This window comes from Protopterus annectens, chromosome 12.part0 (assembly GCF_019279795.1).
Source record: "Protopterus annectens isolate FY-2018-M chromosome 12.part0, PAN1.0, whole genome shotgun sequence".
Classification (NCBI taxonomy): Eukaryota; Metazoa; Chordata; order Ceratodontiformes; family Protopteridae; genus Protopterus; species Protopterus annectens.
The window spans coordinates 175372070-175384097 of NC_056746.1; positions in this window are offsets into that span (position 1 = coordinate 175372070).

Below are 12028 nucleotides of genomic sequence, written 5' to 3' on the forward strand. Positions count from 1 at the left end.
AGGACGTTTGGGACAAACGCTTCTTTAGGAATTGAACTTTTACTGCTTTGTTGTTTGCAGGGTGTGGCCTTGCTGTTAGGCCTGTATCTTTGAACCTCATGCTGCAAGCATGCTTTTCTCATTTGTAAGCATATTTGTGCCATCAAAGTCTTACTGATTGGTACTCTGGTTCTGGTTTGTCTTGAAATTCATCTCTGGACAGGTGAACCAAGTAAATTGCCATGAGGAATGTTTCTGAAATTAAGCAGATTAAGAAAAACATTAGTATTGCCATGTTTAGACTTCTCCAACAGCTGTTTTGCACTTCGAACTGCACGTTCAATTGTGGGTATTCAGGACCACTAGTAACATAAATAAAGTCCCTTGTTTCAGCAAATCTTTTAAACTGCTGACTTGTAAACTGTACACCATTGTCAGAAATTACTTTGTGCAGACTACCATGGACAGAAAAATGTCTCTTCAACTTCATAATGACAGTGCTGGACAAGAAATTAGGAAGTAGCTCAATCTTGAGCCAGTCTGAATAAGAGTCTACTAACACCAAATAATGTTGACTCATTCCATTCAAAAATATCTGTAACTACTGTTGACCAAGGTAGTTCAGAATTCTGGCTTAGCTGAAGTGGTTCTTTTTGTTGATGTGGATTAGTACTATTACAGATAGAAGAAGCTGAAAGTTCTTTCTCAATATCTTTGACATAGACGGCCAAAATATTAGTCCTCCCATCCTTCATTTTGTAAAATCAGTTCCTGGGTGGCCACGATGCAAGATTTTAATACACTCTGGTTGCAAGGATTTTGCAACAATCACTTCTGGACCTTTTATGATGATATTATCTATCATCAAAATCTCATCTCTGCAAGGAAAATACTGCTGCACATCTGGTGGTAAACAAGATTGTTTTGATGGCCATCCTAGACTGATAACATGGTTGAGATTCTGTAGGATTGGATCTGAAACTGTGAGCTCTGAGCTCATCAAGACATGTGGAAGAACAATTTCTCACTCCCATGACTACAAAATCAGGTTGCTCATTTTCATGCTGTTCAGTGTTGTTTTCCAGGTAATCTGGATAAAGTATCAGCAAGATAAAGAATATTGCCTTTTGTGTAGGCCAAGTGAAAATTGTACTTTTGCAATTTCAACATCATGAGTTGCAGTGTCGCAGGAGCTGTGTTCATTGCTTTTTTTTTTTTTCAAAATAATGAGCAAAGGTTGTGGTCAGTCTCGATTAGAATAGGTCAGCTATAAATATAATCATTGAACTTTGAACATGCAAACACAATTGCCAAGAGCTCTTTCTCTATTTGAGCATACTACATCTCAGTTTGGGATGCATAGGCTACTGGTCTGCCCTCTTGAAGAATGACTGCACCAATACCAAACTCTGATGCATCACAAGAAAGAGTGACAGGTTTGTGAACATCATAATATTTTAAGGTGGGTGGACTGGCAATTCTCTGATTTAGGACATCACATGCTCTTTGGTGTTGTTCCAACTGAACGATTCAAAACCGTCGCGGGACGAGATGAAAATGATAGGATCGGGCTCTTATCAGGTGAACTGTGTTTATTATTAGTTGTTCCAACCAGGACCAGGTTACATCTTTGCGTGTCATCTCTCTTAGTGGTGCTGAAAGGTCACTCAAATCTGGAATAAACTTGCCCAAATAGTTGACCATGCCAAGAAAACATTGTAGGGAAGTGACATTGTCTGTAGCTGGCATCTCAAGAATTGCAGTTTGCTTGGAAGGATCTGGTCGTAAGGCTGAACTGGTAAACAAATGACCCACACAAGCAACTTCTTGCAGCCTGAACTTGCATTTCTGAGGATTTAGCTTAAGATTTACTTCATGAGCATGTTCCAGAACTTTTCTGAGATTTCTATCATGTTAGACTTCACCATTGCCTCCTAGAAGAATATCATCTACTATAATAGCACATTAATAGCCAGAAAAAAATTTGTTCCATTGCACGTTGAAAGATTGCACTGGCAGAATTTATCCCAAATGGTATTTTTAAAAATCTGTACCTGTCAAATGGTGTTCTGAAAGTGGTTAGCAATGAAGATTTTCGGTCAAGCAAAATTTGCCAAAATGAACATTTTTGCATCTAAGACAGAAAAAAAACAGTGGCATTTGGCATAAGAGCAGCAACTTACTCAATTATACGCATTGGATGATGAGGTAGTTTTAGTGCTTTATTCAAATCTCTTGGATCAATACATATTCTAATATCATCTGAGCTTTTCTTGTGAGCTACCACCATGGAAGATACCCATTCATTTGGTTCATCTACTGGACAAATTACTCCAAGACACACCATTCTGTCTAGCTCAGCTTTGACTCTGCCTTGCATGGTTACTGGAACTTTCCGTGCTGGTCTGATAATTGGGCTTACCTCGTGGTCTAACTTCATGTAGTACACAACTGGGAGTTTGCCCAATTTGTCTTCAAAAAATCAGCATAGTCATAAAAAACAGTTTGTGCAAAATTTTCATTGTTACACATTCTTACATGGTGGACTTCTGCATTAAATGAAAGCAGTCTCATTTTAAAACGGTCTTTGATGCCTAATAATGACTGCACATGTCTCTTGACTATGTGAGATTGCAAGTCATAGCTGTGCCCGCCCAGCAGAATAACATGAAAGCACTACTGATGCAAGTCATAGCTGTTCCCAGCAGAATAACATAAAAGCACTACCGAGCCTTCAGTTTGAATTTTTTCACCACCACTAGCAGCAAGCTTCGCCCACCTTACCAGATCAAACTTCTCACTAGCTTTTACTTTGGCAAACATTTCTGCTGACATAACATTACAGTTTTAATCAATATCAACTTTGAGCTCTACAGGTGGCCCATTAATCAGAACAGTACAAAATACTTCATTATTTGCCAACAAATATACTGCATTGACTGTTTCATCAAGCACAGACACACCATCAACATAAAAAGTAGGGTCACAACTTTCTAGTTGATCAACTTGCCTCTTTGAATACTCTCTTTTAATAAAAGAATGTGCCTCTTTTTATTTACAAAACCTTTTGAAATTATTCCACTTTTTACATGTGTGGCACTGCTGACCAAAAGCTAAGTACTTGTCTCGTTTGGGCTCATGGCTGCCTCCACAATTATGACAGTTGACTATGAGGCCTGTCACAGGTTTTGCTGACTCACCCCTCTGCTTTACTGAGTGTGCCTTAGATTTTACTGTAGCTGCTCTGGGTTTTGCTAGGGAGGCCCAGGGTGTGGCCTTGCTGTTAGGCCTGTATCTTTGAACCTCATGCTGCAAGCGTGCTTTTCTCATTTGTAAGCATATTTGAGTGCTTTTCTGTGAGCTTGTATATCTGACAAATCTCTATGGCCTTATTCAGAATTAAATCACTGTCTTAAAGCAAAAATCTTTCTCACTGCATTATCTTTAATACCACAAACAAGCCCGTATTTTATCAACTCATCTCTTAAATCACCAAATTTGTATGTTTTTGCCTTGTTTCTGAAGTCAGTTATATATACTGCAAAAGTTTCATCAGGCTTTTGATTCCTTGTGTAAAATATGTGCCTTTCCATTGTAATATTTGTTTGAGGGTTGCACATTTCTCTAAATTTCTGTTTTAAGTACTCAGGGTCTTCTCGCGTTTCAGCTGGTACCACGATATGGCAGTCTTCTCCCTCCCCTGCATACACAGCTGAGGCATACACAAATAAACGCTCCCATTCAATGGCTTCAGAACCAGCTAAATTAAGCAAAATAAATGCCTTTGTACATGCGTCTTCATCAGAAAAAGCAGCCTGTATGGAAACATCATACTCTTGCTCAATCACTCTCCAGTTTTCAGCAACATTATTATCAAATGCAAGTGCCTAATCGGGAAAAGCCAAAAGACGCAAACAAACAAGTGCACCAGGTTTGCAAAATCCCTCTTGCCATGCCAACAAAATGCTTTTGTAATTATATTCAAATGCACATGCCAGGTACTCGAAAAATATTCAACCACACAACAATTTCTTTGAAATACCCGTATTTTTGTGAAATAACAGTACTGTAAAACTGCACAGACTTGTGAACACTTTGCACACTTTGGGTATTTTGAATAGCTTTAAGTTCATAGGTCCATAGGTTCATACTAGGCTATCTGCCCTAGGGCATTTATAAGCCTAGCCAGGATGTGTTTGGCTTTCGCCACCCATTTTAAATTTATTTTGCTATGCCCTTTTTCGAGGTTAGTATACTGTGTCTCTGTCTAACAGTGACACAGAAGTGATACCCGGGATAAACCTACGATCTCCCATCCACTCATCAGGATTCCTCTTGAAGAGAGTCAATGAGGGACTCTGCCTAACCTGGACTGGGATTTTATTCCAGAGTGAAGGGAGCCTCTGGGTTATGAATCTGTCCCTCCAGCATGTCCTATTTATTTCAGTGCTGAGGTTCAAGTCTCTCGAGCGCGTAGCTCGATGGGATTTGGATTTTCTGAGGTGCAGCATGTCCATTAATTCCGGGTTGGACATGGCTTTATACGTCAGGCACAGATCGCCTCTGAACAGGCGGTATGCCACTGAGTAGAGCTGGAGTTTCTTTAACCGGGCAGCATATGGCATCTGTTTGAGCCCTTTGATCCTCTTGGTGAGGTACTTTTGGGGTCTTTCCAGTTGCTGCAGGTGTCTGGTAAGATACATCCCAAAAGGGGCATTATACTCAATTATGGGCCTGATGAGGGATGAGTAAAGAGGCACGATGACCTCCCCTGATCTAGATGTGAATCCCTTCATGATTAGGTGGGCTATATAAAATGTTTTTCTAACCACTTTGGCCACGTGGTTGTCAAATGAGAGATTGCTATCAGCTTGGGTCCCCAGGTCCCTAATTACTTCTTCTGTACTTAATGGATTACCACCTATGTGGTAATTTGTGGGCACTTTGTTTTTGCCAAAGGGGATGACTATACACTTTTTGGCATTTAGCTTGAGGCCATGGCTCTGGCACCAGTTGTTTGTTTCTATGAGGCCCTTTTGGAGGATGCTTGTGTCGGCTGGAGAGTCGATTATGGTGCCCAGTTTGCAGTCATCTGCGAACTTGGTCAGCCACAGTCCTTCCGTGTTGGCCTGTACCTCCGAGAAATATATACCGAACAAGAGAGGTCCCAGGACTGAGCCTTGTGGGACACCACTTGTAACTGGTTTGGAGTCTGACATGGCTCCAGCAATTCTAACCATCTGGGTTCTGTCCTTGAGCCAGTTTGCAATCCATCTAGTGACATAGGGGTTTATATTTAAGCTGGTGAGCTTATCTATAATGCCAGAGTGGGGTATTGTATCGAAGGCTTTTGCGAGGTCCAGGTAGGCTGTGTGGACCACCTTCCCCTCGTCAATGGCCTTGGTGACTGTTTCAAAGAAATCAACCAGGTTTAAGAGGCAGGATCTGCCCTTAACAAAGCCGAACTGGGTAGGATCCAGTGTCTGTAGGTCCCAAATATCTTTATTTATGAGGTCCATGATGATCCTTTCCATAGCTTTGCAGACCAAGCTAGTCAGGCTTATGGGGCGATAGTTTCCAGGATCCGTTGAGGCACCACCTTTATGGAGAGGGACCACTGTTGCTGTACGCCACTCTTTGGGCACATATCCTGTAATAAGGCTGAGATTGAACAGTAGTTTTATGTTTGGGTTTAGCTCTTCTTGGAGTTCATGTAGGACGCAGCCCGGGTCACCATCTGGTCCCATTGATGCTGTGTTTTTTGCTTTGGAGAGGGCGGCTCTTACCTGAGCATCTGAGATGTCAGGGGGGCAGCACTCTGCCGGGATAGATATTTGCCCTTTTGGTGGGGAGGGGGGGAGAAGTTTGCGCTGAACCTGTCAGCTAGGATGTTGGCAATGTCTGTGGGTTCAGTGTATTTTTTGTCATTTTGGACTAATTCTGAGCATATCTGGGAATTACCACCCAGGTTCCTAACATAACTAAAGAAAGCCTTGTGATTATCCTTAGTGTCCTGTGCAATTTTTCTCTCGAAGCTGGCCTTAGACAATTTTATGAGTGCCCATAGTTTTTTGCTAATACTGATCAGTGATGCCTTCCCTTTTTGGGATTGTGCTCTATCATTTAGTAGCTTCCTCCTTCTATTGTATAGTTTGTTTATGGCTGGGGTCCACCATTTAGGACGTCTGCCTTTGGAGGATTGGGTCTTGGTTTTATTTGGGATCGCATGATCCATGCATTCCTGAAGGTGTTCATAGAATGCGTTTATAAAGGATTCTGCGGTCTGGGCCGTATTTTCCACAGGCCTGGGGGCTTTGAAGGATTCCACCTCGGTTTTGAGGAGTGTGAAATTTGCTTTAGAGAAGTTTTTCACTGTGGTTTTCTGGGCAGGGGGTGGGGTCGGGATGTGAATATCCAGTGAGATTAGTTTATGGTCTGATCTTACCAGTGAGGGATACACTTCTGGTCTGGAGCATAGAGTCCCCATGTTGGTGATTATCAGGTCCAGTATGTTTTCCCCTCTTGTGGGAGTGGTAACAAGTTGTTCCATAGCATTTGAGTTTATAAATTCTAGGAACCTTTGGGCTAGGGTGTTGGAGCTAGAGTAATGCTCCCAGTCTATGTTTGGGTAGTTGAAGTCGCCCAATATAATGGTGTTTGGAGAGACCTTCATATTTTCCAGTGTTCTCAGGAAGGCCGAGTGGGGTTCCTTGGTTTGGGAGGGTGGTCTGTAGCAGGCTATAAACTGGAAGGCAGTTTTACCCACTGTTAGTTGCACATGGATAGTCTCTGATGCTTCGTGCTTTGCCACCAACCTGGAGGTGTGGGTATCTTTGATGAATATCGATACTCCCCCTCCTTTTGTGGTTCGGTCCAAGTTTTGGGGCTGAAAAGCATGGTATGAGGTATAACCTGGTAGTGCTGGGGTGCTCTCGGGAGCCCTGAACCAGGTTTCTGTTACTGCACAGATATCAATGTTCTCCATGCTAAGGAGAGTTTCGAGTGCGTGCATCTTGAGGTTTAGACTTCTGGCGTTGAGTAGCATTGCTCTTAGTTTCTTATCCCTTGTGATACCTATGGAGGTGGGTTTGTCTTTTGAGCCTTGCCTAAAAAAGGTACTATGGGGGTAGCAACAGCCTTTGCCAATATCCAAAAGCCCAGGGGTGACAGGTGCAAGCCGTCCCTAGTGAAGCATCGTGGCTTGTCGAGCATATCATCCCAAGCTGACAGGCATTGGATCCCCTTTGAATGACACCAGTACTTAAGCCAATTGTTGAAATTGATCATCTTGTCTTCATATTGTGGCATCATTCTTGGTGAGGGTAAGATGCTACTCAAGGTTAGGGTCATACCGGCCTGGGCTACATGCTCAGAGAGCTCCTTTATGTCTCTTTTCATGTAGTCCAGGGAGGTACGTCTCAGGTCATTCACACCAGCATGGACAATGACTGAGTCATATTTGTACTTGCCTTGGAGTGACCTGAGTGCTTGTGTTATGTGGCGGATCCTAGCGCCCGACAGGCTGCTCATCGTGACCCTCTCCTTGTTCAGCCTGGTGAGCGGGACGTCAGTGTGCCTGACAATAGAGTCACCTATTACAAGTGTATCAGGTGTGTTGTTTAGTCTTAAGGGCTGTGACTGTTCGGCACACTGGCTTTGTGAGATATGTGTTGCACGTGTTTTGTTTTGGGGTAGCGGTTGCTTGGGTGTCTGCTTTGGAGGTCTCTGCTGCTTAGGCAGATCTTTATTTAGAGCCTCCGAGTATGTTTTTGTGTGATTATGTGTTTGGTTTGCTGTCATGGTAGGTCTATGTGAGACTGGAATTGTAGTGAGTGTGGTTTCCTTCTCCTCCTGACTGGTTATGCCAGTACTGAGTTGAGAGAGCTTAGCCTCCAGTTTGGCTATATGGTTGCATCTCTCACATGTGTTGGAATTTGTTGGGAGGAGGAGAGGGTTGTCTGTGTACATGAGGCAGTTGTAACATTGCCTCAAGATTCCCAGATTCACCAGCTGGACCGGAGAGGAGATTGACAACTGACCTTTGGACATGCTAGAATAATATTGGGAATTCCTTAATAATTGAAAACAAGGGCCAGTGGGGAGTGAGGGTGTAGTGCTTTTAATTTTTAGTGCTGACTTATATAATTGCTTTAGTGAGCAAGTGCCAGGTAACTTAAGTGCAATGTGTTACAGGTAACTTAAATGCAAAAACGACAAACAGTAACTTTCTTTCAAGTGAAATAAGGAAATAAGTACAGTAAGCAATGCAGATATCACTAGTGATCCACAGAAGTGCTGAGAAGCCGCGTATTAGGTGGAATTAGCGTTCCAGGAAATAACAAGCAAACAAACAACAAGCATATAAACAAAGCTAGATTCAGCAGGCCTGGATCTAGTCTATGCTACAGCAAACAAGGTGTACCAATTTCAGTAAGATACAGTTCAAATATTCAGGCACTATAAACCTTTAACCAGAAATTCCCAGCTCAGAAGGGCAGAGTCCAGCCTCTTCTCCCACAAGAGTGCAGACCACGAACCTTCTTAATGTAAAATAACTGGCCTGAAGCCCAAGTGCTTAAACCAGAACTAATACACTTTAAGAATAACAGACAGTGGGCTCTCAATCAGCAGTTCCCAACTTAGAAGGATGAAAGCTACCTGTCCTGCCACCACAGTGCATGCCACAAACCTTCCTAATATAAAACAACTGGTCTGAAGCCCAAGTGCTTAATCCAAAAGACAGAATGATAGCTACACTTTAATCAAGTTACTACCAAGCAGTAATAAATACAATTGAATACTTTAGAGAATGCCTGGATTAGTGCTCAAGTTACACAAACAAAGCTAGATCCAGCAGGCCCGAATCCAGTCTATGCCACAGCAATCAAGGCGCACCAACTTCAGTAAGAAGCAGTTCAGATATGCATGCGCTATAAGCCTTTAACCAGAAATTCCCAGCTCAGAAGGGCAGAGTCCAGCCTCTCCTCCCACAAGAGTGCAGACCACGAACCCTCAATGTAAAATAACTGGCCTGAAAGCCCAAGTGCTTAAACCAGAATTAATACACTTTTAGAATAACAGACACTGAGCCCTCAATCAGCAGTTCCCAACCTAGAAGGATGTAAGCTACCTGTTCTGCCACTACAGTGCAGACCACAAACCTGCTCAGTGCAAAACAACTGGTCCGAAGCCCAAGTGTTTAAACCAAAAGGCTTAGAATGAGTTACACCAAGCAGTAATAAATACAATTGAGTACTTTTAAGATGATGCAAAAGTAAAATAAAGTAGGTAGAAACACAAGTACAGTAAAAGCAGATGAAATTTTTTTTTCTGAACAAGTGCTGAGATCAAAGAAACAGATTTGAGTGCTGAAACTAGAAAACTGGCTAGTTATAAGAAAAAAAAACTAAGTTAGAAGGCTTCCCTCCAACACAGAAGGGCTTGGGGGCTCAGAAGCCTACAAATAGTCTATACCACTTAACAGGAAAGGCAGGAAACAAGCTTAAACTTTTTTTTTCTGTTTCCCAGATGCTCTCTTTGTACACAGTAGGAGTGCCTGAAATCAGAATATGATCTCACTGCACTCAGTTGAGTAAGCAAATGAGATGGGTCCAGAAGGAGTATCCAAACACAAATTTACAAGAGGGGCGGGCGGTTTCAAGGCCACTACACTCTGATCTACAGATTGGAATATGGAGGTAAGCATACTTGAAATCCAGAGACATCATAAAGGCCTGAGGGAGCAAGAGAGGAAACAGCGTCTTAACCGGCAACATCTGAAAGGAATGCACCTTCAGAAAAGTGTTTACATGAGAGACAACTAGAATTGGTCTCCAAGTGCCCTCCTTTCTGAACACTAGAAACAGTCTTGAGTAAAACTCCTTCCCCCATTGGGACAAAGGCACCTCTTGAATAGTACCCTGAGACAAGAGATCTCAAAGAACCTCTGGGGAAAAAAGGAAGTTGTTCCTGAGGAGGCTGATGAATGCCCATAAAAAAAAAGAGGATGGGATTTCCACATCAGGAAGTACCCCTGATAAATGATTGACAGAACCAAAGAATCCTGAGTGATCTGAAGCAAATCCGAAAGAGAAAGGTGAAGAGAAGGAGGAATGCAGCTGGGAAGAGATGGATAGTCGGACAGCACCTCGTTTATCAGGAAAGGAAGGCTTTTGAGTCCCTGAAGTCTGAGTGGCCATAGCAGCAGGAGCCCATTTGCCACCCTTTTTACTTTTAGCAGGAGGGCGAGATTGCCTACAAACAAAGTTTGGCTTAGAAAGATAGTTGTTCTGAAATTTAGGCCATGGAGAAACAAACACATGCTTAATCTCCTGTAAGGTCTTCCCCTTATCCTGAAGTGATTTTAACAACATGCAGCTGCTTCCCCAAACCAAAGTTTATTATCCAGAGGAGCATCCATCAACTTATCTTTCATATCATCAAGTAAAGGTTGAAGCCTAAGCCATGAATACCTCCTCAGTACTGAACCAAAGGCAGCAGCCCTTGAAGAGGCATCTGCTGCATCATAACTACACTTGATAGAATGACAAGTCACTTGAGAGGAAGTCGCTAGCAAGGAAAGAGCAAAAGTTTTACCCTCAGAGTCTGGAAAATCAGAAATAAACTGACAGGCCCAAGAAAGAAGAGCCATCAGACACCTAGATATATGGGTCTGATAATTAATAGCCCTAAAAGCTAAGGTAGCAGAAGTATAAACCTGCTTACCCAGCCTTTCCATGGTTCCAAGAGAGGAAACAGCGTCTTAAGGGGCAACATCTGAAAGGAATGCACCTTCAGAAAAGTGTTTAGATGAGAGACGACTAGAATTGGTCTCCAAGTGCCCTCCTTTCTGAACACTAGAAACAGTCTTGAGTAAAACTCCTTCCCCCATTGGGACAAAGGCACCTTGTCAGAAGGTAGTAACTTGGGTGAAGGAAGCAAATGAGATGGCTTATCAGAGGCTACAGATACCACTGAGGAGTCATCAGCAGGACATTTGTACAAAAGTAACAATCCTCAGGCACCCTATAAAACTATCAGGTTTCTTGGTAGCAGAGAATCAAATGCTTAGAGGCATTGGAAAAAGCATCCAGCAAAGCAGCCAAAACAGGAGGAACAGCCACAATTTTAGGAGATTCCGCCTGCAGTAACTCATAGTACCTCTTACGGATATCAGAGACCTGAGCACAATCCCACTTTAAAAATCCCATCATCCTAGAGATTGTGCTTCCAAGGAAATTTCCTGAAAAGACGTGTCAGGACTATTAGATTCCTCCTCCTCTGACCCAAGTTCAAAGGAGAAGGAATTTGAGTAGAATAAGCCAGGGATTCTTCATCAGAATCCAAGTCTTCCTCAGAAGAATCCTGTTCTCCAGGCCTTTTAAGGGGAGTAGAGGGCCAAGAAGGAGCAGGAACAGAAACCCTCTGAGGAGGCCTTAATGACATTAAAGCAGTAAATAATGCCTGAGTAAAGGCCTGCCACTCACTTTGTGGATCCCTAGGAGCAGAAGAAACATGTTCAGTTTTTTGTTTCTTTTTTAAGGGAATGTTTGCCCTATAAAAGTGAGAAGGCTCTGACCCAGGACAGCATTTGAGAACCGTAGTAGGAAATTCTTCACTAACTAGAATCTGCAGACCCCCAAGGTCCCTTGGAAACAATCAACCGTGGTTCACCCTGAATGTCCAAAATGGATACCTGCAAAGCCTCATCGGACGTGCTGCCAGCCAGATCCTCACCAGCCTCCAACCTGGTTGAGGCAGAGAAATCCAACAACACAGCCAGCTGAGCCTCCGGGTTTGTAACAACTTTGGAAGAAACACCCTGCAGAGGATGGACAGCAGAAGATTCCAGTCTTACCTTTTTTACCTTCTTTTTCCCTTATGGCTGACCCTTAGGACAAGAAGTACCTTCTATTGTACCTTTAGTGAGAAGCTTAAGACACTAGATCTCAAGATAAAAGGAAAGGGAAGAAAGCCCACTACGAAGGGTTTACGGGATGAACACTTGACAAATCGAACAAGACGTATGGTGATGAGAAGCTCCTATGCA